Raw genomic sequence first — 23,081 nt, forward strand, 5'->3', positions numbered from 1 at the left:
GGTTTCCGAGTTGGTGGTTGGTTTAAAAGAAGCCGGCCTTATTCCTGCGTGACCCTTGCCATTGGCGCCCTTTTGATACGGTTAGGTGAAAGGGGATAAAAGGTATGTATGTATGTTGTGGACTTTTTATTGCGTGTCAGGTTACTTGGTTAAGATGAAGCTGGATTTGTCTCCGAGGAAGTTGCTCAATTAGAACCTCCAAAGTTGAAGCAAAGGTGCAAGGCAACGAGAAACTGAAAGAAAAAAAATTGAAAGCTGCAATACTACAAACGAAATGAAAAAAAAAACACGGAACCAATCTTGTCTTGAATTTCAAGCTTGTGAAAGATGCAATACTACAAACGTTATGAAAAAACACAGAACCAAATTTTGTCTTGCATTTCAAGCTTGTGAACGATGCAATACTACAAACGAAGGGAAAAAACACAGAACCATATCTTGTCTTGAATTTCAAGTTTGTGAACGATGCATAAAAAATATGTGACATTTGGCATTTTTTGTAACTAATTTGTTGTTTTTGGTAACTGTACTTTTGATTGTTTTTTGATAATTGTACTTTAGATAAAAATGTTAATCTTTTTGTACTTTTGATAACTAATTTTTTTTAATTTATTCATAAAAAAACAATTAGTGTACTACAACTTGTAAAATTACAGCGACATCAAAATTAAAATTTATGTACAATGATTTGTATTATACAGAATTAAAATTACTATACAAAACAATTAAAATACAAAATAACATTGTGACACCAGTATGGTCAAATGAATATAATACATTGACACCAGTATGCCAAAACACATTTATTTATATTTACCTGGTCTACATCTGCATCCTGGCTGCATCCAAGGAATTACTCTTGAAAGAGATATCTGAATTGGCTATAGAGGCTTCAATTTTGAATAAATGTCATTAATGTCCTAATAATAGACAGTAGTAGACTAGAAGTGGTCCAATTCCTAAAAGTAGACATCAGTAGACAGGCTAGTGGAATGATGTGGAAGTGGTACTCTGGAGCGGTGGAGATGGCTTCACTTCCTACCCAGGCATCCTTGCCATATCGGATCCGCTTGCTTATATATCTTGAGCATCTGAACTGATTGAGCTCCTGGCCTGAAAAACAAAGTAATTATTAGACAAACAACAAGACATTGCAAAGCATTCCAAAATTGCACTCTTAAAAGTCTTTTTAATTCTGAAAATATTAGAGGCCTTTATGAATACAGTTCTTCTTTTATATAGAAAATATCAAAACCATTTTGACATTTTAGAACAAGCATGTGACAGACAGACCTTTTTGAGTATAGAAAATATAGCAAGATAGTCCTTTTGAAGTATAGAAAAGAAAGAATACATAAAACACAAATATTTTTGAATATACAATATAATTCAATAGACAGGCCTTTTTCAATATAGATATTAGGCCTTTTTCAATATAGATATTATACATATAACAGAAAAGTATTTTTGAATATACAATATCATTCAACAGACAGACCTTTTTCAATATAGATATTATACATATAACAGAAAAGTATTTATGAATATACAATATAATTCAACAGACATGCCTTTTTCAATATCGAAAATATATCATAAGTCTCCTTGTATATAGAAAAGTATATCAGATATGCATTTTGAGTACTATAGGAATGATACAAAAGGTTTTCAACTGACAAAACTTTACCAACAGCCTACTAAGAGATTAACCTTTCTGTTCAGTTAAGGTTTACCCAAAGCAATCTTGACTGCCTCTCTCTAAATTCTAATCAACTGAAGCTTCACAACCCATGACTTTTCCTAATTTCATAAGGTTATGATATAAGTAAAAAAAGAGAGAATTTTACGTAGTTTAACCAAAACAAAAAAGTAATAGCTAATATGTGGGGGTCATAATTGACGTATACTTCATTTTTGGTCTAAATATCTGAGAATGTTATTTTCTTATCATTACTTAAGTTAGTGATCAACTTAATCCTGTCACATTGTCTTTGGGAAATATTCAAATGATTTGTGTCTCTTGTTTGCATGGTGGAATAGTTGCAGAAAAGTTGCAGAGAAATTTCACTGGAATTTCTGTCAGCTATTGAAAATTAAGACGACCTGCTTGTATTATATTGTTACCTTTTATTTAAAAGTTTCATAGAATAAAAATACTATTAGATGAATCATCTCAGTCGAGAAAATTCATATGATAAGGAAACTTGAGTATCAGTATTAGGCTAAGTAGATATTCTGTTTTACTAATATGTTTCTCATATTCAAGAATTCCATCTTCATCTCTACTAATTTCCTTTTATCAGGGATGATAAAGTACCTTCCGAGAATGAGGAAGGTGAAGACCAACTCTCTAGCAGTGACATTGAATATGAAATGAAGAGTGAGGAAGGTGAAGATCAATTCTCTAGCAGTGACAGTGAATATGAAATGAAGAGTAAATCACTTCTAGTGATAGTTTCGCATCCAAAAAAAGGCAATAGTGGTTTATATGCTGATCAAAATCCTGGTAGCACACGCTATGCAACATCAAGAATTTCAGATACAGCTTCTGAAGGGGGAACCAGATATTCCGCCCTTGAAGGGTACCATGAAGACACTATAATTTTTTACAATCCTAAAAAAAGGCAAAAATGTGGCACTATACTGACTAAAATTATAATTCAGCAAATTACAGTGAAAATTAAAAGAACCCCAATATAATTGATTATGATAATTCGACTAAAATGGGAGTTGCTAATTTAGACAAGCTTCTTGCAAACTTTAGATCCAACCACCACACAAGATGGCCTATGGCATTATTTGTCACCATATTTCATCTTATAATGCCTTTGTATTTTGGATGTTAGTGCAGCCTAAGTGGAATGGAAAGTGCCAACTTCAAAAGAAGAAATTTTCTTCAAGAACTTGGACTGGCCATAGTGCACCCTTTATCATCACTAAAGTCACTTCTCCAAGGACAACAAACACACGGCGAGTTACTGAAATGACCAGAGCCACAATGAATTCTAATCAGTCATAATGGCAAGGAAAAAATACAAAACGACTTTAATATATATATATATATATATATATATATATATATATATATATATATATATTATATATATATATATATATATATATATATATATATATATATATATAGATATATATAAAATATAAATATATAAATATTATATAATATATATATATATAATATATATATATATATATATAATAGGTATATATGGAAAATGACAACAACATGCAACATTTTTGTTCACCCAGCCAAAAGTCAACATGCGAACAGCATGAAGTCAATATTTATATGCAATAGTCGCAGCTAAATAGTAAATTCTAATACAGCAGGGTAGTTGGGAGGGTCAGGTGTGAAGTCTAAATGACAGTCATTTCATTGCAGTAAACCCTGGACTTACAAGGCGAAGAAATGTCAGTTTTATGCAATGGGTCATATTTTACCCAAACAGTATAGATATTACAAAAATTTCAGAGACCAGAAGGGGTAATAGATGATAAAAGTGGCGATTTTAGAAGTGAAAAAAAAAAAGACCTTTATCAAATTGCAAAATCATGATGCAGTACAAACCTAAAAAAATACTTCATTCATGATAATTGGACAGTGCACTATTCATACATTACCGTACAATTTGCATACGGTTTAGTACAATATTCATACAGTATTATGATTTAAAAAATGTGTGTGGAACAAAGCCTAATTAGATTAGCTTGCTGATTTTGGGATTATTTGGTCGAAATCTCACAACACTACCAAAGAGAGAGAGAGAGAGAGAGAGAGAGAGAGAGAGAGAGAGAGAGAGAGAGAGAGAGAGAGAGAGAGAGAGAGAGACCAACATGATTATGAATGGAATCAAAAGCAAGTGTTAGATTACGGATATTGGTTTATATATTGCAATAAATGAGGCACTTACTAGGTGTATTAGATGATGTACTGATATATTAGCTGCTGTATTCATAATTCCTCATACTTCTCATACTTTTGTGTAAATTCTGATATTCCTTTGCCCTTCGTGATGTGATGATTTTTTCGAATGAATTTGCCTGACCAAAATTAACAACATTTTGCTAACCTAAATACATATATCAACATATGAAAATAAATTTCAATATATCTTAGAATTATATATCTACCACAGGTGGTTTATAATTACAGAAAATCCTAAAATTTAATTGTTTTAAGCACTGAAAATATGTTTGTTATGGCTAGTGAAAATATTTTAGAAATGCAATGGTTGTAATTATCGAGTTTATTTTTTTTTAATTAGGGGAAAAATACTTAAAATGAGAGAGTTATATTTAGGGAAAATGTATTAAAATGCAATAGTCATAATTTGGGACATTATTGAAAAAATAAGGGTTATAATTATATATATAAAAAATATGAATTTAGCTTTATCTCCCCGCCGATTAGGCGAGTCGGCATTCAAACAAAAAATCGAATGGCTGCCAGGATGACTGTCTAGTTTATCTGTTCTCCACCAGGTGTGTTTCGAATATTTTAGCTCGTCAGAATTCTCCTTGACAGCCCACTAAGTTGTTGGGAGGCTGGGTGGGTCTACTTTAACAGTAGGTAAGTATCCAAATAAATTTTATGAAAATTTTTATTATTTGAGACGAATCTTACCTACTGTTGAATTTAGCCGATTCCCACATTAAGAATATGGTGGGTAGTGCAGCTAGACAAAATTCCGCTCAGCCATTCGAGCTATAGGTTTCTTATACGAAACCCAAAACATTCTCACCTGATCTGGAATCCATGGTGGATTTTACTACCACCAGAAGTTGGATTCCATTCAGGGAACAAGGCTCTCATAGGTATGCAGCAAAGAGCAGCCTTGCGGAGAAAACTGCTTCGATTCAGCCAGCATGAAACGCAAGCGGTAGGAGGGACCCCTGTGCCTGGGTCCAAAAGCTCTATAAAACAACAGTCACTTAAAATGAATACCTTTACAATATAAAGGTACGCTCCTATACACAATTTTTACCGTCACGCTCCCCAAAATATTAAAACCCGGGATTTAAACAAAAGACCCTAAAGAATTGCTCTTTTTTCGGTTCAGGAAAAGACTACCCACTACTAGTAGCGAATTAAGGGCTTTACCGTTTTCAAACACAATTCTGTATACTTAAGGTAGTGATCGGGCAAAAACAATTGTACTTCTACTGTGACACATCAATCCTATTCTGGAGCGACAAATTGACTTAACACTAAATGAAGTTGCAACTGCTGCTCACATTAGGAATGTTTAACTTTAATAAGGTAGAAGATATGGAGCTAGTTCTCATGCACTAGCCTATCCATTATGTCACAGAGGACCTTGTGTTCCTTGACAAAGTTTCTAAAAATCAACACAAAAGGTTAACTTCGCCTCTTCCAGGCTTAACCTTCACAAATACATTCTATGTTTTCTAAAACCACAAAACAAAAGTTAACTTCGCCTTCCAATTTAACCATTGGCAAAGGCGTTATAAGTTTCTAAAAATCACAACACAAAAGGTTAACTTTGCCTCTTCCAGGCTTAACCTTCATGAATACATTTTAAGTTTTCTAAAACCATAAAACAAAAAGTTAAATTTGTCTTCAAGCTTAACCATTTGCAAAGACAGCTAGGTTTTCTAAAACCACAGAACAAAGGGTTGTTTTTGCCTCTTGCAGGCTAACCTTTGACCACATCATCTGTTTTTCTTAAAATCACAAAACCAAAGGTTAACTTTGCCTCTTCCAGCATTTACCTTTGACAAAGCTTTATGTTCAAGGTCTCTAAAAGGATGATAAAAATGTTCTAGGTTTAACCTTTAAATTTAAATGCCCAAGAGGATAGAGAAGTTTCCTCTTTCTCGCCCCCCGCCAAGGGGTTACATTGGATTCTTACAGGGAACTGTAAAGCATTGCCTTAACATCACCCGCAGCTCTAGGCAGAAAGCTAAAATAGCATTTCCTTTCCACCAGCTTAAAGAAGGGCGCTGACAATAAATTTACTTATTAACCACTGCTAAATAAAAGGTTTTACAGTAAATTCAGATAAAGTTTAGACCCACATCTAAACTCCAGAGAGAGACTGATAAAGAGATGAAGGGGCTTCAATCTCAACATTTTACAGTGCTGGTTCTCGGCAAGATCTAAAGTACTTGATGCAATACCGAGGAAAGTACGTATGGAATGATAACTTTGGAAATAGGCAGTGAAAAGTCATATCTCCTTAAACAGAAAACATTGACGTCTACAAGGTTCCAGGTGCTGAAAATTCCTCCAGAATGGTACCCTCAGCAACACACAGACCACTGCTTCTGACCTCAGGCCATGGCAGTTTTAAATTAAGGACAGATCTATGATAACTTGAAAAATGATATTGTTATGATACAATAAAGTTTTATGCATACTTACCTGGCAGGTATATATATAGCTGTATTTTCTGAAGTCCGACAGAATTTAAAAAACTTCCGACACACGCAGTGGTCGGCCAGGTGGTTAGTACCCATTCCCGCCGCTGGGAGGCGGGTATCAGGAACCATTCCCATTTTCTATTCATAATTTTTATTTCCACTGTCCCCTGAGGGGAGGTGGGTGGGTACTTGAATATATATATATCTGCCAGTTAGGTATGAACAAACTTTATTGTATCATAAAAATTATCATTTTGCTCATGAACTTACCTGTCAGATATATATATATAGTTGAACCCCACCGTTGGAGGTGGGAAGGGACAGAATAGAAGGATTTTGGGACAAATGCATGCAGATGATTTACATCTTGGTTCCACCTGTTAGCATAGCCGACTTCGTGATTACTGTCACCCAAGTCTGCTTCTGCTTTACTAGAGTTGCCAGCGAGGTAGAGACCTATAAAGCTGGTGCACTCCAGATGATCTGTCAACGGGGGCGTGACCACAATGTGACTAGACCATATTGACCATACCATGAGGGCTAAGAAAGTAAAATAAATATATATATATATTATATATATCACCACCTGACCAACCTAGCCAAAGTTAATGTGTTAACTAAGGCTTCAGAGTTAAGAGTCGCGTTGTCAGCGACTCCACAACTAAATTAAGAGCTCTTCCTAACCATTTTCTACAGGATAGGATGAGTAGTACTTCTTGCCCCCAAGATTGTGTCTGCAGACACGTATGGCCCTAGCGAGCAGCAGATCTCATATGCCATCTTCACATCTCGCAGGGAGTGTGAAGTGAACCCAGAGTTGCTTCGCTAAAACATGGTACTCAGGATGTTGCTGAGTGCCATGCTCTGATGAAATGCTTCCGAGGCCGCGCCCTCACCTCGTGAGCATTCAGATAAAAGATTTCAAATCTTTGTGCAAACACAATGAAGGAGCATTTTTTGAAAGAACTCCTTAACCCTAAAACCAGGGTGTACTTCGATATGGACAAGTCTGGTCTTTTTTCGGAACACTGCAGATTGCCCGATTGACTTCGACTTTCTTGATTTTAAGTAGATAAAACTTGAGAGACCTGACAGGGCACAGGACTCTCTCTGGCTCCTGCCCACTAACTTGTGCCATCCTTGCTTCCAAGATCCTGGCCCAAGGACAAAAAGGGTTTCCATTCTTAGGCCATAACGAAAGGCTTAGAGAGCACACCTCCTTGTGTTCTCTAAAGCCAAAACTTGTGACGATGGCTTAAAATCTCACTAACCCTCTTTGTCGTATCTAGGGTGGTTAGAAGAAGGCCTTCCTGATCACATACAAGAAGTTAACAGGCAGGAGAGGTTCGAATGCTTTGACATCAAGAACTTCAGACTACGTCTAAGTTCCATATTGAAAGCTTCGATCCGGAAAATGCACAGTCTGTACTAAAGTCAGGTGAACGACCAGTTGACCAGTCAGACGAATCAAGGACAGCAAGGCTGTACCCTGAAGACCAAAAGGCACTATTCTTAGCTGAAGATGAGTGTCTGGACTGCCTGGGCGATTCAATCTAAGCAAACCTTGGGGGTGTATCAACGCAACCCAACGTCGTCCGCAATCGACTTCGTCAATAAGAAACTCAGGGCTACTATATGTCGCCTGATCTCGCACGAGTGTCTGACTCCGAGAAAACAGGCGAGACAAAAAGTAGATGGTGAGCTAGAATCGAGATTCCACAGACCTCAATGATCGTGAAGGTCTTTGTTGTTTGACAGATGCAAATCTGTCAAACAACATTCTCTGTTGTCTGTTCGCACTGGCAGAATTTTCAAAACTCTCGGCAACCGCTAGACCACTGGTAGTTCAGGTGATCTCCCCCACGTTCCCGTGACGCTGGTACTTGGAACTATTTCCGTTTTCCTCAGATTTTCTCTGAACCCTGTCTCCTGAGGGGAGGAGGGTGGGAATTTAATTATATACCACCTGCCAGGTAAGTATGCATAAAACTTTATTGTATCATAACAATATCATTTTTATGCATGACACTTACCTGGCAGGTATTTATATATAGCTGATTGACACATTTGGAGGTGGGTCACAGACAGCAACATCGTCATAATTCAAAAATTAACTAATTTTTAAAATTATTTATTAAGTTCCTTACCTGCTAAGGTAGCTGACTTCGTAGGTCCTGCCTCTTAGCCTGCTAAACCTTAGTAGCTCTCAACTAGGATGTGACCTGTTTGTTGAGAAAGCTAACAACAAGGGTCTGACAACTGGACGGGACCAATTTGTTGACAGGAAACCCTAGCCCTCTCTTACCAGGGGCATTCATGCTAGAATAAGTTAGACCACCTGAACCACACACAAAGCTAACGTAACACATTACACTTCACATACTGAAGAGGAAATAACCATCTCAAAGGCCATCTTTCAGAAAACCCCAAAAATAAAAAGAACACCACTTAATTAAAATACCTAGCATGTTAGTAATCTATCGTTGCTGCCGTCGATCGAGACGATTCGTACGGACTTTTGCAATCCTGTAACGAACCTCTAGATGATCGTTACATTCTACGCCTGTCGTTATAATAGGCTCTTTCTCGTAAACTCGAGCAGAGACCGAGAGAAGATACTTCTTAAGATATGAGAGAGCTGTGGAATATCAGAGTTGATGTGGACCACTGGTTCCAAAAACTCGTTTCGAGGACTGGAGGGACGACCGAATTGCATTTACTTCTTTCAGATTAAGATCCAGGACATCTGAAACACTATCCAGATGTCCGGCACCTTCTTTCTATCATGACGCACTGAGAGATGTTCAGAATAATTCCTAGATCTTGAATAATATTTCAGTTTCCCGGTAGGAAAAAACTGTGTTCTGAATTGCAGTCTATTCGGGGAAAGAAACTTCTTCAGGAAGGAAATGGTCCCCAGCAAGCTCATCCATTCCCTCCCCGAGTATGCTTACTTCCCTATAAGGCTGCGCTTTGCCTAAGCAGGAGAGCATATAAAAGTGCAATGTTGCGGTAGACTCGTAGTTCTATACCGTGCGGTAACGAGCACCGAAAGGATTAAGAGATAACTCTGTTGAACATAGTAAGGCAAAACTAATGCAACGTTTATTCATTCACGTAAGAAATCCCCTCAATCTTAGGCTAAAGTCCGTGATTGTAGGACAGAGATACAGTTAGTCAGTCAATACCGCAGGAGAGACGTAACCGCCAGCACAGAGATACGGTTAGTCAGTCAATCCCGCAGGAGAGAGAGACGTAACCTGCCGCGCATGACAGCGCACGATCTGTTACTTACTGGCTCGGTTGGAACTTGGACAGTCAGACACAGCAGCAGCCAGCAGCTTACGAACGTCGTCTCTTAACTTTATGTCTGGGTTGCCAGCTACCCTATTCTACGAAGAAATAGGTCCGTTATTTTTTGAACAAAAAGAGACTCTCAAGCTGGTATATTTAAGCGAAACAGAAAACGCTAAATATATAGATGCGTTTGTGTCGTCAGAACACTACCATACAACGGTAAAAGATAAATCGGAACTCCTGGAAGGCTGCAGGGAGTGACGATTAAATGTCCTTAAAATAGTAGACAATAGACCTCTCGGTTGCCATCCGAAGAGGTAACTACAGCAAGCGTGTATGACTTGAACCAACCAGTAGTAAAATAACGCAAGGCAAAAAAATTTATTATATCACAATAAAGTTTGTTCATACTTACCTGGCAGACATATATATAGCTGAATTCGGAAATACAGCTACATACATATCTGACAGGCAAGTTTCATGAACAAAACTTAGAGAATCGAAGCAGACAGCTCAAGCTTCTTAAGATACTGGACATAAGCGTTCATTGACGAAGTCTACAAGTCTTATTTCTTGTACGAGTCTGTGAATGAGGAAGGAGAGCTCTTCTGAACCTTGTCCTTATTCGCTTACGCAATATCAAGTTAATGAGATGTTTGTCAATGAGAACTAACCCATTAACGGTACAGAGAGATATTTTGTCAATGAGGGGAGACCCACTTACTTGACAAAACGATAGTATATTGTCAATGGGGAAAGTCACTGAATTGACAAAACGTAATCCAGGAAGTTGAGCCTTTTATTTTTCGATTCCCGTCTCAAACAAGGAAGGGACAAGAATCCTGTTAAGAGACTGGGCTTACGGTAGGTAGAACGACGATGCTCAATCGGCATGGAAGTCTCGACTAGAAACTAACAAAATCTATCATCTGAAAAACCCTTTCAGATGGTCTAAAAAGCTTTAAATTTATTGGCAGTATGGCAAAGGAAGTCCTGTCTTGCGCTTTCCTGAAGAGCGTCCTTTTGATGAGTGCCTTTGCAAGAGTCCTACTGAACGTTGCCGAAAATCCTGACGTTCAGGACGTCGAGCCTTTACATAACCCGTAACTGTCTTATCTCAAAGTCTTGACTGAGGTAGAGAAAACGAGATCTTCCCTTGAGCTTTCCTTAACTCCATCCACCTTTGCGAAAAGCAATATAATATTGACAGAGACCTCTTGAATTCACGAAACCCGAGGTCTTGCTGGGTTTCGAAGACGAAGTTCTGTTCACTTTCTTGAGGCTCAAATCTTAAACAAGAGCTTGAAGAGTTCAACAGAAACGTTCTGCGTGCTCGGTCATGGCGAGGACGCCGTCGGTGCGCGTCGGCGTCCATGGCTAGGACGCGGCGTCCACTGGCAGGCGCTCGGCGTCCTGTGGTGCGCGCTCGGCGGCCACTGGCGAGGACGCTCGGCGTCCACTGGTGAGTGCGTCCATCCGAGCGTCCTGTTCAAGCCGATCGTCCAAATAAGCGTGCAGAAAAGCGTCACGCTCCTGACAGGCGTCAAAACAAGCGAGAGAAACTGCCTTCTTTTTCATATTTCTTGGTGGAAAGAAGTACACGTGATCAGGCAACTTTCGCCTTCTTACTTCTCACTGAAACATAACGAGGGAGAGGGGACGTGAAGCGTCCTCTTCTATAAAGCTTCTTAGAGGGCGCGAGTCCTTCCGAGAGCTCCAACCCTTGTGCGGGGAGGACGCCTCGGAGGACGAGAAGCAATCCTTCAGGATTCGTGCATGTGCACGCACTTTGGCAGTCTGGGGATTTTCATCAGAAACTGCCGAAGGCACGCCAGATCGGTGGGGTTCCCTGTAACCCTCCTTCGGCTTTCGACATGCCCTCTCCCTTGGTTCTGGGAGTTCGACAGAGGTCTAGACCTAGAGGCGTTATAAGGCGATCTGACGCACCCTCCCCACTACACAAGGGGCACTGTCACTGCACTTAGCCACTTCACTATTGCTCTCTAAAGCAAGCACTTTCGATTCTAAGTTACGAATCGAAATAGTATAAGAGAAAGGGCAATAACCTCCACAGACACTGTTTTAGGGCCCGAAGGCAACATTACAGGGTTAGGCGTAACAAAAACAGAAGTAGAACTCTTCACAACAATGAAGGAGAGCGATCACCTCTCGCAGACATAGTCATAACCCGTAGGCCATACTACAGCGTTAGGCAAAATAAAGTCTACCGGAAGGTTAGCAGTATCACTACCCTGACTTTCGTAATTGATTAATGCGTACCATACTAAACAAAATTAACTTTTTCCTTACGGAATTAGACACGTTTACTGATTAACTGCGTACATACGAATCATACTTTTTCTTTACGGAAATAGACATGTTTACTGATTAATTGCGCCCCCCAAGTGCGGAACTACCGAAGCTTTCGGTAGCCACACCCTATGTTTGCAGACAACACCCTCTGAAACTAGCCTAACTAGATTCAGATATCTTATGCAAAAATGAATCAAATTCAAATCAATTTAAGATAGCGTATGCCTAGCCACAAATCCAAGTAAATAAATTAAAAGACAATTAGGATACTTAGCGGCAAATGAAGTTTCCAAAATCCTAAGCCGGAGGTACTGCAAACAGGTGTTTTCAGTACCGGCGACAGAAAATTTATGAATAGAAAATGGGAATGGTTCCTGATACCCGCCTCCCAGCGGCGGGAATGGGTACTAACCACCTGGCTGACCACTGCGTGTGTCGGAAGTTTTTTAAATTCTGTCGGACTTCAGAAAATACAGCTATATATATACCTGCCAGGTAAGTGTCATGCATAAAATCTTATTATTGGAAGGGGACATTCTAACATCTCCAAGCAGTTAAGGAGATGTGTACGTCAATGGAACTGTAAGGAATAGTGTAGTAGAGTTGATTTCTTCTCAACGGAAGAATGAGATATCTACCAAGAGCATTGGAAATTCTGAAAATTTCTGCCCTAAGGCTACAAGGGCTCTTCAGGAGACTAAGCAATTCTTGAACTTGAAATTGCTCAATAGAATTCAGAGTAGATACGAGGGCAGGCCTAGAGTCTGATTAAGCAAAATTTAAGGAAACATCCACTGCTCAAGCCTGTGGGCCAACAAAGTAGTAGTAATCATTCGGATGTCCCTGTCCATCTAGGAAGCTAAATGAGTGTTCCTTAAATCCACACCAAGTGCCAAACTTATGGATGTAAAGGCCCTTGTGGGCAGTTGTTCTTCCTGAATCCCCCATTGCTAAAACAATGTCCTTCCACAGAATGTATGATCTAACAAATATGTAGTTTCATTTCACTCAAAGCAGCAAACTTCCCACAAAGACTTTGTTTCTGACCGGGAATAAACCTGCTAAGCATCCTGATGTCATTCCAGTTCCCTGACATCTAAAAGGTTTTACCAGGTGTAGTGTTGACCATTCTATGTTGCATGAAAGTGAAATGACACTAGTTAAACTCTTGTGTTGCATGGCAGAGGGAAAAGACCAAAACTTGGACTTAGGTTTAAGAACCCAATGGACGATTCCTGGTTACAGTGTCCCTCCTACAGTCCTGGAGCCAAAGTTGGTTCTGGATTACTTACAAATTTAATGAACGTTATTTGTAAGTCTTAATTCTTACGCTGAAACTGTACATTAATTGAGCATGATTATCTGAAAATACCCTGTGAGGCCATGGTTTCTAATGAGGAAAAGCCCTTACCATATAGGAAGTTTCTTTCAGGTCTAAAATCTTCAAGCAGCACATGCCTAATCATCTTGACCGACAAGCATGCTTAATTAGATATCCTCACATCACTAGATAAGAATGGGGATATAAAGAATTAACAATATAATGCATAGAAATTGGGCCAAAAGAAGCAACAGGTCCTTGGCCTTTGGAATACTGTTGAGAGAGTTGGCTAACTTGAATCACTGATTCAATAGAAGTGTCTTGCTCCTACATTCGAAATCATCTACCAATGGGCAAGAAGTCCCTGACATAACTATATAGAGGGCTGCACACTAACCCAGACAAAATGGACAGAACAGCAATACTTACCAGTAAAAACCTCTTGAAGGAACTTACATGACTGTGGATGTATGGCAAGTGGAACACATTCTGGATGTGTACCACAAGTCTGACCATTCTTTGCAAAGGCACTAACACCATGCTAGAAAACGAACAAGTATATGGGCAGACACTTACCGTTATTCAGTCTCCAAACGTCCAAGAATATCTCCAATTACTTATGGGTGTCCTCCTAAAGAATTACCCTTGGAACATCATTCCCTCTATATACAATCTCCTACTAAAAAAGACTTATGAGAGATTTCTGCTGAAGACAAGGGAAGCTATAAGAGGGAGATTAAACCAAGTCTCTCCATGCATGTTAGGAGGTTGCAACTGTCCATATCCCAGAACCTGAATCTGCACTTATCCCCCGAAAGGTATAAAATAAGACTACCAACAGATAATCCCTTTTCACCTTAAACCGAGCTGCATAAACAGACAGGAAGCGAAAGTGCGCTCACTTCTTCCATACCGAGTGAGCATAAGCACGAGGACATTACCCTGCAGCATCAGAAATGAGTTACTTGTTTTAGTTACTTGTTCTTTGCTAAAACCTCCCGCTGGGTTGGCGTCTCCACCTCTCTGAGAAGTCGCAGAGACGAAACAACGTAGATAAAAGGTAATAACTCAAGTTAGACTGAAAATCCATCAGCATGTCTGTCAGTCTCAAGTTCATTTCCCACAGGAAAGAGAAAGAAAGCGAACCTCCTACTTAAGACGGTTAACGGACCAATAAGCGTTGTACAGCAAAAGCGGCCTTCGGTTCTCCGCGACTTAAAAAGACAAGACGACAAGCCAAGGCAGATTGTGTGTCCGAGGATGAGAAAAGTTAGGAAATGCTCTCTAATTAGAGAAAGCGTTGGTTCTCTTCTTCAATGTTTAGATGGCGCCAAATTCCACTAGTACAATTAAGTAATATTCTCTATGTGGTCTCTATCCACAACAAAATGAGGATAGAGCAAGGCGTAGAGTGGTTACCAAACGCCGACCGGCCCAAACGAGTTCCTCCAACTCCCTTCAAACTCTTCTTCTATCAGCGGGAGATGGGAGGAGACAGCTGCTGACAGGAGGTAAACAAAAAGAGCTTAAAAGATGCTCTTTCTTCGCAACCATTGGCGACAAAAAGCGACACTTGTCGATAAGAGGTGACAACAGCCGAGTGCTGTATCGAATCCACCATTATTTTATTTTTAGAATATTTCTTCAAAATTAAAAGGTTACAGTTTGGAAAAATATGTAAAATTAAGTTATAATTGCAGAAAATATATTTAAAAGGTGAATGTTATAAATATAGACAAACTATTCAAAATACACCTGTTTTAGATTTAGAAACTATATTTTAAATGAAAGGCTAGAATTAGGGGAAATTTATTTAGAATTTGTTAAAATTATGAAACATTTATTGAAAATGCAATGTTCAAGATAAAAGAAATTATTCAAATGTAAGGAATAAAGACATGGCTAAGGAAAACTTATAAAAAAAGGTAATTTTCAATTATATAACATTTACTTAATATGCAATATTTTTCAGTAAGAAAAAAATTATTTAACATGAAAGGGTTGTAATTTGGACAAATTTATTTAAAAGCATAGTAACTTACAGTTAGGCTAACTAAATTTTTGTTTAATTGGTCACCCAATTGTTGAGCTAGGTAAATTTAAGTTGAAGTACCTAAGGTAACACTTAGGGTTAGGTTAGGTGAAGTTAAGTTAGGCTAGGTTAGGCTAGGCTATATTAGACAACCTGGGTTAGGTTAAGTTATATTAGACACATGGGGTTAGGTTAGTTGAGATACGTTAGGTTAGGCTATATAAAAAAACTGGGGTTAGGCTAGGATATATTAGACACTTAGGATTAAGTTAGGTGATGTTAGGTTAGGCTATATTAAGACACCTGGGGTTAGTTTAGGTGAGGTTAGGTTAGGATATATTAGACAACTGGGGCTAGGTTAGCTTATATTAGACACCTGGGTTTAGGTTTGGTTAGACTAAGTTAAAATAGGATGAATTTAACACATGTGTTACTAACAAATGTTAGGCTATGTAACCTAAGGGCATATTATGAACACCTCTAGTTAGTTTATGCATAACTAGGAATGTGTTACTAACATCGGGTTAGGCTAGTCAACGTTAAACTATGTTAAGGCTATAAAAATGCAAGTTTGCACATTCAGTAATGTAATTAACAGTAGATCTTTATTACTATTCCGCGGCAGCCTCGATTATGGCAGTTGCGGTTTTTCTATGCAGTTTTACCTCCTGAACAAGAATTTTAAGTAATATTTATTTGGACGACTGTAATTAACCCCCAAGGGCTCGTACTAAACACGGCAAAATACATTTGACGCCCCAATTCCTGGTGGTTTTCGTATTCGCGGGGATGAAGGATGCGGTCATGCAGAATGCTTATATAGAAATACCTAATTAACAGTAATTGTAAGGAACAATTCCGCACAGACTACAAGGAATGTTCCCGCAACTACGTCCAATGTATTTTGCCGTGTTTAGTACTCGCCGCACGATGGGGGGGGGGGGGGCAGGTTAATTACAGTCGACCCCCAAAAATAATTATATATTCTTAATAAGCAACCCAAATACTATAGGAAGCTGTAATATCCAAAAAATGCCCAACATAGAGTTATTACCTAGAACTACCTAATTAACCCTTAAACGCAGAAGCGGTAAAAATCAAAACAGGCCGCGAATGCCGGAGCCGGTTTTAAGTGAGTGTGGAAGCGGAAAAAATAATTTTTAAAAAAAATCACAGCGCGCTTAGTTTTGAAGATTAAGAGTTAATTTTTGGCTCCTTTTTTTGTCATTGCCTAAGTTTAGTATGCAATCATCAGAAATGAAAAATATCATTATTATCATATGTAAATAATGCGATATATGGTAGCAAAAAAAAAAATTAATACATAATTGTATTAAAATCACTCTGTGCAAAAAACGGTAAAAGCTAAAGAGTTTCTTTTTTTTTCGATGTATTGTACACTAAATTGCAATCATTTTGATATATAATACATTGTAAAACGATAAAAGCAACACAGAAAATATTATCACAAAATGATGCATGAATTCGTAACGCGCGGACGTAAAAAAAAATATTTTTTTTAAATTCACCATAAATCTAAATATTGTTATAGAGACTTCGAATTTGTTTGAAGATGAAGTTAAATGATGGAATATAACGATACTGTAAGAGTTTTAGCTTACAATTGTAGTTTTCGACCATTTCGGACGAGTTAAAGTTGACCAAATGTCGAAATTTTTTTATAAATTTTTTTTATATGCATTTATTTCAGAAATTAGAAAGGCTACAACCTTCAAATATTTTTCCTTTTATTCTACATAAAATGCGCACATTTTCATATATAAAACTCTATGAAATGCCTAATATGAAACGGAGCAAAATTTCCGAGAATGCGATGTACGCAATTCGGAGATTTATGGCGGAGAATCTGCGCGCGAAGGGAAGGAAAGTTTTTTTCATAAATTCACTATAAATCGAAATATTGTGCTAGAGACTTCCAATTTGTTGCAAAATTAAGGTAAATGATTGAATATTACTAAAATATAAGAGTTTTAGCTTACAATTGCGTTTTTCGACCATTTCGGTAGAGTCAAAGTTGACCAAACATGGTTTTTTTTCTATTTATCGTGATTTATATGCAAATATTTCGAAAATGATAAAAGCTACAACCTTCAATTATTTTTCGTTGTATTCTACATGAAATTGCGCACATTTTCATACATAAAACTTTATGTAACGGCTAATTCAAAATGGTGCAAACATTACCACAATCGCATGTATGATTTTTTCGGAAGAGTTACCGCGCGGACGTAAGGAAAATGTTTTTTTTTCATAAATTCACCATAAATCGAAATATTGTGCTAGAGACTTCCAATTTGTTACAAAATAAAGGTAAATGATTGAATATTACTAAAATATAAGTGTTTTAGCTTACAATTGCGTTTTTTGACCATTTCGGTAGAGTCAAAATTGACCAAAGGTTGAAAATTTGTCACTTATCATTTTTTATATGAAAATATTTCAAAACTGATAAAAGCTACAATCATGGGTTGTTTTTAGTTGTATTGTGCATGAAATTGCGCATATTTCCATATATAAAACTTTATTTAACGGCTAATTTTAAAATGGTGCAAACATTACCACAATCGCATGTATGATTTTTTTCGGAAGAGTTACCGCACGAACGTGAGGAAAAAGTTTTTTCATAAATTCACCATAAATCGAAATATTGTGCTAGACACTTCCAATTTGTTGCAAAATTAAGGTAAATTGTTGAATATTACTACAATATAAGCGTTTTAGCTTACAATTGCTTTTTTCAACCATTTGGGTAGAGTCAAAGTTGACCAAAGGTTGAAATTTTGGCACTTATCGTTATTTATATGGAAATATTTCAAAACTGATAAAAGCTACAATCATGAGTATTTTTTTGTTTTATGTTAAAATAAATTGCACACATTTTCATATATAATACTTCATGTAACGGATAATTTAAAATGGTGCAAAAATTATGTCAAAGTGACGAAATAATTTTTGAGATGTGTCACCGATACTTTTTAGTGCAATAAGAAAGAAATTCGCGCTTGCGCGCCTACGTAACGATTGTAAACAAAACAACGCCTTGATCCTTGAACTCCCAGCATCCCCCAAGGCGCGTGATTCAAAAGTTTTTGGCTGGTAGGCCTATAAGTATTTTTCCACAAATTTTTAAAAAAACTTTTTTGAGTTGACGTTTAATACATCCATTCGGCGTTTAAGGGTTAACTTGGGTATTTCTACAAAAGCAATCCGCGGTGGCCTGGACTATGGCAATTGACGTTTTCCTATGTTATTTTACCCACTGAACAAGAATTTTTAAAGTAATATTTATTCGGACAACTGTAATTAACTCCCAAGGGCCAGTACTAAACACGGCGACTCGACCGCCGACCGAAATCGGCGGAAGAACACCAAAACCAATATGGCGGCGATACCAAAACAACAACAAACAAAGTAGGGAGCGACTACATGTCAGCGACGACCGATTTGTGTGTGCTGTCAGTAAGGCCGCAGCAGAACGGCACTTCGCGCCTTATCCGCATATTTAAAGATTCTTGGCAAGCACGGCATGTACGGCAAGAGGTAATGTTGCACTGCACGCGCTAGCCACAGGGGTTACAGTAAAGCTACTTACCGTGGCGGTTGACGCCTAAAGGCATTCCTGTTGTAGTGGATCCGACAAATAGCAGCTCCACAACATTGAGTTTTTTTTTGCTTTAGAATGAAATTATGTTTTTGAGCATATTAAATCACAACTTCTTTACCACCACTAGACCAATAATGATAGAATTCACCATAATCCACATTGCACTGCAAACAATCGGTAGGAAATCGAAGGTCTCTGTCAAAATTATTCGAGTATTCAGTCAAACAAGGATACCAGTGGACACTGGACAGGCAACTTTATTACTCAGCTGAAATGCTAGTGAAACTTAGTTTTCGACTAAAGTCGTTCGTAATTGGTTATGAAATCCATGATGTCACAACTATGTCACACCTCTCAGCCAATAATGAGTAACTGGAACTGCTTTTGTTTGCGTAAGAAAGTAAGTTAGAGGGCTCATTAAAAGTAAACATTACCGTAGAGGAAACACCTCTCCCGACTTAGGAAAAATTCGAGGTAAAAACTCATCAAGCTTATTTAATTCCATCCTATTCAATCTCTCATATAATGACTATACTTTTTATATTGCTTTTCACATGCTCTTTCCATGTAGGTGATTATTTTAATATCCAGTGCGGAGTGCTTCTGAAATATTACCTTCAGTACTGGGCCCTAGGGGTTAATTACAGTCGTCCGAATAAATATTACTTAAAATTCTCATTCAGGAGGTAAAACTGCATAGAAAAACCGCAACTGCCATACTCTGTGCCACCGCTGATAAGTACACTTGATCTACCTCAACTTGGAACTAATGACAACTGGTTTTATTCTAGCCTAACACATTCGCAGTAACACACCTCTACCAGGAGGTAATTTAGTAAATATCATTAAATTTTTACCAAAAATTAACTATACCAATTGTAAGCTTAAATTTATATAGCTAAAAACATAAATATTGGACTAATTTAATAACCACACTTATTTGAGACCTAAATCATTCTAGTTAACTTGAATACTAGACCAATAAATAACCTTATTGATTTTTAAGGCGTAACATCATTCAGATTAAACAACTTTGGTTAATTACAGGAATACTGGACCAATAACTAACCTGATTAATATTCAAGACCTAAATGAATTTACTTAACATTCACTTTGGTTGATAACTTTAACATGGATCAATACTATATAACCACACTTATTTAAAGCCTAAATTCATTGAGTTACCATTAACTTTAGTTGAAAACATGAACATTTGAACCCAATAAACACACATGTTTAAGGTCAAAACTCAATATTAACAATATTCTCCTTAACCTAAGACATTAATTTTAACACTTTAAAAATTTACCTTCACTCCCTTTTAGTTAATAACTTTAACTTTGGTCAATAAAAAAATGGTATTTTATATAGGCATTCCTCATCGTTCATCCCTGCGAATACGAAAGCCACCAGGAATTGGGGTGTCAAATGTATTTCGCCGTATTTAGTACGAGCCCCTGGGGGTTAATTGCAGTCGTCCGAATAAATATTACATAAAATTCTTGTTCAGGAGGTAGAGCTGCATAGAATAACTGCAACTGCCATAGTCTAGGCCGCCGCGGAATAGCAATATAGATCTACCAAAAAAATATTGAACCAATATAACTAACCACACTAACTAAATGCCCAAATTCAGTAGGTAATATCTTTCACTTTGCAAGCCATAATTCCGCCTTAAATTACAACTTAATTCAATATAATTAACCTTCACTCACCTTAAAATCACATTCAGAAACACTCACTTGATAATGCAATTGCCACTCTTAATAATTTAACTAGCAAAAAGGGTTAAAAGTTTTTATTTTCTTTAGTAGCTCTTCTCAAGGTCTTTTGTTTATCCACCATCTTGGACAATTATAGTTCCATGGACTCTCAAGTTTGGTTACTTGAAGACTGTTGACTATAGTGCCATCTGTTGAGCGAGATTATAAAACTGAAATCTATTAAGTTTTACGATTTGTAAAAATTGTATGAATTCATATTATTATTATTATTATTATTATTATTATTATTATTATTATTATTATTATTATTATTATTATTATTATTATTATTATTATTGAGTCTTTTATGTATCCATTTATTGTTTAATATCTGTTTAGTTTTATTATTCCCATTACTTCTTTATTATTATTATTATTATTTTTTATTATTATTATTATAATTATTATTGTTATTATTATTATTATTATTATTTAGTCCTTTATGTATTCATTTATTGTTAATATCTGTTAGTTTATTTCTTACCTACTTATTTATTATTATTATTATTATTATTATTATTATATTATTATTATTATTATTCTTATTATTATTATTATTATTATTATTTATTTTATTATTAATTTATTAATTAATCATTAAGTTCCTTTATTGTTTATTCCATGTTTATTGTTAATATCCAGTTTAAGGTTTCTTATTAATTATTATTTTATTATTATTATTATTTTATTATTTATTATTATTATTTATTTTTTATTTTTTACTTATTTTTTTTTTTGCTCTATCACAGTCCTCCAATTCGACTGGGTGGTATTTATAGTGTGGGGTTCCGGGTTGCATCCTGCCTCCTTAGGAGTCCATCACTTTTCTTACTATGTGTGCCGTTTCTAGGATCACACTCTTCTGCATGAGGCCCGGAGCTACTTCAGCCTCTAGTTTTTCTAGATTCCTTTTCAGGGATCTTGGGATCGTGCCTAGTGCTCCTATGATTATGGGTACGATTTCCACTGGCATATCCCATATCCTTCTTATTTCTATTTTCAGATCTTGATACTTATCCATTTTTTCCCTCTCTTTCTCTTCAACTCTGGTGTCCCATGGTATTGCGACATCAATGAGTGATACTTTCTTCTTGACTTTGTCAATCAACGTCACGTCTGGTCTGTTTACACGTATCACCCTATCCGTCCTGATACCATAGTCCCAGAGGATCTTTGCGTGATCGTTTTCTATCACTCCCTCAGGTTGGTGCTCGTACCACTTATTACTGCAAGGTAGCTGATGTTTCTTGCACAGGCTCCAGTGGAGGGCTTTTACCACTGAATCATGCCTCTTTTTGTACTGGTTCTATGCAAGTGCTGGGCATTCGCTTGCTATGTGGTTTATGGTTTCATTTTTCGTATTGCACTTCCTACATATGGGAGAGATGTTATTTCCGTCTATCGTTCTTTGAACATATCGGGTTCTTAGGGCCTGATCTTGTGCCGCTGTTATCATTCCTTCAGTTTCCTTCTTTAGGGCCCCTCAGTAGCCATTGCCATGTGTCATCGCTGGCTAGTTCTTTAGTCTGTCTCATGTATTGTCCGTGCATTGGTTTGTTGTGCCAGTCCTCTGTTCTGTCTGTCATTCTCCTGTCTCTGTATATTTCTGGGTCTTCGTCTACATTTATTAGTCCTTCTTCCAATGCTCTCTTTAGCCACTCGTCTTCACTGGTTTTCAGATATTGCCCCAGTGCTCTGTTCTCGGTGTTGACACAGTCCTCTATACTCAGTAGTCCTCTCCCTCCTTCCTTTCGTGTTATATATAGTCTGTCTGTATTTGCTCTTGGGTGTAGTGCTTTGTGTATTGTCATATGTTTCCTGGTTTTCTGATCTATGCTGCGGAGTTCTGCCTTCGTCCATTCCACTATTCCTGCGCTGTATCTGATTACTGGCACTGCCCATGTGTTTAGGCTTTTATCATATTTCCGCTTTGAGTTTTGACTTGAGTATCGCCTTGAGTCTCTGCATATATTCTTTCCTGATCGTGTCCTTCATCTCTTGGTGTTTTATATCCCCTCCTTCCATTATTCCCAGGTATTTGTATCCTGTCTCATCTATGTGTTTGATGTTGCTCTCATCTGGTAGCTTTATCCCTTCAGTTCTCGTTACTTTGCCTTTTTGTATGTTGACTAAGGCGCATTTTTCTATTCCAAACTCCATCCTGATGTCCCCAGATACAATCCTTACAGTATGGATTAGGGTATCTATTTCCTTGATGCTCTTACCATACAGCTTGATGTCGTCCATGAACATCAGATGGTTGATTCTGTTGCCTCTTTTCTTGAGTTGGTACCAGGCATCCATCTTCTGTAGTACTTTTGTCATGGG

The 23,081-nt window shown here is 37.3% G+C and overlaps 1 long non-coding RNA gene across 1 annotated transcript; it reads right to left on the bottom strand.

Moving 5' to 3' along the window:
• Nucleotides 1–111: 111 nt before the first annotated feature.
• LOC135224947 (uncharacterized) lies at nucleotides 112–20,834 on the bottom strand. Its single transcript, XR_010316832.1, has 3 exons — nucleotides 20,706–20,834; nucleotides 818–1,113; nucleotides 112–233 (listed from the first exon to the last, which is right to left on the bottom strand). It is a non-coding gene; the product is annotated as an uncharacterized LOC135224947 (long non-coding RNA).
• Between the last annotated feature and the right edge of the window lie 2,247 nt (nucleotides 20,835–23,081).

Source organism: Macrobrachium nipponense, chromosome 12 (assembly GCF_015104395.2).
Source record: "Macrobrachium nipponense isolate FS-2020 chromosome 12, ASM1510439v2, whole genome shotgun sequence".
Lineage (NCBI taxonomy): Eukaryota > Metazoa > Arthropoda > Malacostraca > Decapoda > Palaemonidae > Macrobrachium > Macrobrachium nipponense.